We start from the raw sequence: 5,184 nt of genomic DNA, 5'->3' as shown, positions 1-5,184 counted from the left end.
GTCCCCGTTGTGCTGTGGTCCATGTGCTATACTGTACGACCAAGTGGCTCAAATTGTTGATTCATTCGGAGTCCGGATTCAGTTCACTGTAGTCAACATTTGGCAGCTTAATATCTTATCACCTTGGATACCATTTGTATTTACTCCAACCGTCATAATTTCAGACATGGAAATGTAATAACTCGTTATGAAAACCTTTTGGACTGGGGTAATTTTTATAATCTATTAGTCGGCTCAAGTACATTCAGCTTCGCCTTCGCCCCAGCCCCTCCGACGCCGACTTTGCACTGCCTCCTCAATCCGCCTAGTAAATTATAGTCATGTCTTGATTTAATAACGTCACTTTATATGTATTATTGTGTTTGCTGCTTCCACCTTAATTTATTAGGTTAATACAAATTAATGAAAATTACAGTTTCTCAAAAATACCCTTATTTTTACAAAAATTAATAAAATTCATTAATTGCATTTAAGTCTTTTGGTTTTGGGCATACAAATACACTTAAATAAATCTATAAATAATGGGCATATATATATTTAAAATATATACTAACTTTAAATTTAATATAAGCATAAATATATTATGAACTATAAATAAATTAACAAACATGAAAATATCATTTTCTTAAATATATGTATCAATATTCAAAATAGATCATTTGAATATTATACAGATTTTCAATACAAACCAAATCATATATCCTACACAATATATCATATACATATTTGAATATCATTTTTCCATGTATAATGTCATACATAATATTGATATGGCAATTATGAGTGTTCAAGAATATTTTAAAAATTATATTAAAATCAATTTTTAAATCTAAAATAAAAACACAAACTTATAATAGATTATTAATAACGAAAATAAACTAATATTGTCATATCAATAAGTTTTTTTATACTATCATTTTTTTATTTGGATAATATAATAAAATTTCATCAAATTCTAAGGAATCACTAATTTATGTAATATTAAAAAATATATGAATAATTTAATTAATTTTTTTTTAAAATACTATCAGATATATTGTGTTTTATCGGATCAATGGTATTAGATTGAAGGTTAATAGTGAGTTTTTGGTTTTTACCGGGTTATTTTTAATTAACGAATTTTTCATTAAATCCGAACCGGATTATATACAATGTATCGGATCTATAGGTTCAACCATGAATCTAGGTCGGATATGAAAACAAATCTTAAAACTCAAACATTATTATTGAACAACTACCATATTTTGAACAAATACCATATTTTGAAAATAAAAAAAACAAATGATAAAAACATAAAAACTCAATTGTTATGGTTCGAAACAAAAATAATGGTAGTTTGTAAATCAGTTTTCGATCAATAAATGAAAAAAAAAAACCTCCCGCGCTTTTTCAGCGCATATCAAAATCTAGTATATATTTATATATACAGTATGTGTGTGTGTTCATAATTATATTTGGTGTGTTAAAATCATGCATTAATATGTTAGTCATTAAAAAGTATACCACTAGTAAAAAAACGCTTATAGACACGATTGGTTTTCGTTGGTATAGCTCTTTTTCGTCGTTATACGATTGTAGCCTATTTTTGGTTCGTAGCAAAACCATATCAACTTGCTACGATTTTTGCAATGAAATTAAAGATAGCAAGATGCCACGATTTGACACGATAAATGTTGTATCAAATTTGCTACAAAATGTCCGATTACTTTCGTGCCGGTTTACCGCGAAATCTAATACGACAATTTTTGTGGCAAAGTTGGCAACTTGCCATGAATTTGCTACGAAATGTTTCGTCGCAAAATGCTACAAAAACAGACAGATTGTTTCTTGTGTTTCTTTCTTTTTTCTACGATTTAAACTTTGTAGCTATGTATTTTAACTATTTTTAAAAAATGTTAATTAGGTTTTTTTCAAACAGAACTAAATTTTAACTTTTTTTTTTTTTTTTGCAAACAGAAACCAAATAAATATTACATTCAACATTCAAACATAGTTTCAAAAGGTTCAAATAACACATATTACATAAACTTGTTTCTGGGCAAGTAACAACAACCACATATAAATTCTACAAACCAAATTCTGCACTGCACCACTTATCTAGGTCAGCTTGGTTGTTGGTTATGAGATGTTGACGTTGTGATTGACCTTGAGTTTGAGACTTATCATGAGCTGGGTATGGAGCTTGAGCTTGACGGTCAGGATGAGGCTGAGTTGCTTGTGTAGTTGAGGCAGGAGGAACAGAAGCTTGAAGCTGGAGAACTTGGAGAATCATGTTGAGAGTTGATCTTTTTGCAGCCATCTCTTCGTTGAAGTCACTCTTGAAAGCATGAGATCAGCCTTGACTTCATCGGTGGTAGTCTCTATGCCACACATGCGCATCTCCATGTCCAGGCTTCGCTTGAGTAAGGCAGGCACAAACTGAGAAGTAGTGGTGGTCCTGAACTGGACACTTCCAAGTCCATAAAATGTTTCTCCCTTGTGTGTCTGTCCATGCTGAAAAAAGACAGAAACACAAGAGAGCATAAACATAGAGAACAGTCAGTCATACAAACGCAGTCTATTTCAATATGCGAGTTCAATAGAAGAATAAGAAACATAATCATATACTATCACAGGTTTTATAGATAAAAAACTAAATAAGATAATAATAAGAAGAAATGAAGATTATGAACGAGATTATTACCTTGATGTATTCTTAGTTTAGGAGAAGGCACTTTGAAGTTGTAGTGCCAGAAGTTGAGCACATTTGGCTTTCACCAACTGGAGATCCATCTTGTGTCATCATCTCTTCAACCACTTGCTCAGTCTCCATAACCAGAGCCTCTGCTCATTTGTCTATGAAGGAACCATCTGCATGTGTGTGAGTCTTCCTCACAAGGTCTGGACATGAAGGTGGTTCCTCCAAACCTTCATCAATTATCTACAACAAAGGGAACAACCGGAAGTTAGACAGTTAGCAGTAACATAAAAGGCAAAAAAATGTAAGTAAAAAGAGATTAAAAAAACTTACCATACGATACTCAATATTGGCAAAAGTCTGTGGTCCTGCCCATGCTTGTGCATCTCTTTCCCTTCAGGAGCAGAAGTGCGGGAACTAGCTGCTGATTGGCTCTTTGATTTAGCCTAATATGTTGACCAATTCACAAGGATTGTTTCCCAGTCTTTAGGATTGATGTACCTAGGTTGCTTGCGATGTCTCTTTCTCAAGCAATCTCTCCTTTTCTGGCTGATGCGGCCACATATTTCACTTAATTCTGTAACTTCCATTTGAGGAAGATCTCATCGTGGAACTGATATTCCCAGTAGTAGTTTTGCTACAAAAGAAGATAAGTTAATTGTAGTTAGCAAAATCATTGACGTAAGAAAGGGAAAGGAACACTTATGATGAATGATTGCCACCAGCTATCCTTCTTCTCTTGTGGAACTAATTTCCAGGTGGACCAAGGCCCCCCAGTAATTTCTCTGCCATGTTGCTTGGATAAAAGCATGGACTTCAGGATCAATGCCGAACCTGAAAAGACAATGTTAAACATGAGGCAAATATTGCAAGGATGAAGAATTTTTACAATGCCCGAAAAGGGATTCAGAATCCCATGGATGGAGGGGAATCCTAATAGGAAGAGACATTTTATTGAAAAACATGGGATGACTAGTTGGAGATGGAAAATCTATCAAGGCGTGGCACGATCCATGGCTCAGTCTTACGAACCAAGAGCGACCTATGGGACCAGCACCAGAGTGGTGCTCAGATATCTTAGTGTCAGACCTTCTGGATCCGGACACTCGTGAGTGGAACAGAGACCACATCAGTCTGATCTTCCCCTTCCTGGAAACCACGATACTGAGTATGAAACCGAGCCGTCTAGGAGCCCCTGACAAATTGAAATGGCTCCATACAAAAGATGGAGAATTTTCTACCAAGACAGGGTACATCGCCGCTTTGGAAGCACGATCCAATGCCTCCGATAGACCAAGACCATCAATTAACTGGAACAGGAGAGTTTGGAATCTCAAGACCGCCCCCAAAGTCCAACACGTCATCTGGAAAGCTTTGAAAGGTGCTTTACCAGTAGGCGAGAGGTTACTTGCGCGACAAGTACCAGTAGATCCATTATGCAAGCGCTGCGGTAATCTCGAATCTATTAATCATCTCCTATTTCACTGTGATTTTGCGAAGAAGGTCTGGAAACAGGCTCCATTCCTGCAACGTCTGGACCAGAGAGGATTACTATATTTGGAAACGGATTGGATGGGTTTGGTTGAGTCAACATGCCTCCCACCAGTGGGGATTGTGACAACCCAACTAGCCCCCTGGCTCGTCTGGTCGCTATGGACAGCGCGCAACAACTTGATATTCAACAACAAGATCGTGACAATAGAGGAAGTTATATCCCGGGCAATCTCTGCAGCAAAGGAGTGGCAAAATGCGCAGGGCCAAGATGAACCGAAGAAGCCTTCTCAGCGTAAGACAGAAGACGTACCACACTATGATACTGTCCTTCAAACAGATGCAGCATGGGCTGAGACAATAAGAACAGCTGGACTGGGCTGGGCTATCAAAATCGCAAGAGGAACTCAGAGATTCTCAAGCTCTACTACCTTTGTCACATCACCACTGATGGCTGAAAGTTTAGCAAAGAGGGAAGCGATCAAGAAGAGTAAGGAGCTGGGGATCCGGCGCTTACGGTGCGAATCAGACTCATCACACCTGATTAAAGCTCTCAGTTCATCTTTTGAACCTCTGGAGATTTATGGCATAATTTCTGATATCAGAATTGAGGCTAGCTATTTTGATGCTATTTCGTTTTGTTGGATTCCTAGAGAGAGGAATGTGGATGCTGATTCCCTAGCAAAAGCGGCTTTACGCTATCACCACAAGAAAACATATTTTTTACTAGGGCAGTATTCGTTGTAAATTCGTCGTAAACGGGGTGTTACGACGAATTAACGTCGAAAGACGTTTCGTTGTTAAACGTCCGTCGTAACGGAGGTTTCGTCGTAAACGACTCGTTACGTTTACGACGAAATATATTCCTCGTAAAGCGCAGGGAAAGGATTCGTCGTAAACGCCAGGTAAGACTTCGTCGTAAATCCCACGTAATTATTTCGATGTAAAGCACACGTAAATACATTCGTTGTAAATCACTCGTAAACATTTCGATGTAAAATCCTCGTAAATATTTC

At 36.9% G+C, this 5,184-nt stretch overlaps 1 long non-coding RNA gene across 1 annotated transcript; it reads right to left on the bottom strand.

Annotated features, from left to right (window-relative positions):
* Positions 1 to 2,018: 2,018 nt before the first annotated feature.
* LOC106333791 lies at positions 2,019 to 3,090 on the bottom strand. The gene is made up of 3 exons (XR_001268467.1): positions 3,011 to 3,090; positions 2,684 to 2,920; positions 2,019 to 2,493 (listed from the first exon to the last, which is right to left on the bottom strand). It is a non-coding gene; the product is annotated as an uncharacterized LOC106333791 (long non-coding RNA).
* Positions 3,091 to 5,184: the final 2,094 nt, after the last annotated feature.

This window comes from Brassica oleracea, chromosome C3, assembly GCF_000695525.1.
Source record: "Brassica oleracea var. oleracea cultivar TO1000 chromosome C3, BOL, whole genome shotgun sequence".
Classification (NCBI taxonomy): Eukaryota; Viridiplantae; Streptophyta; class Magnoliopsida; order Brassicales; family Brassicaceae; genus Brassica; species Brassica oleracea.
This window is presented reverse-complemented; position numbering and strand designations above follow the sequence as displayed.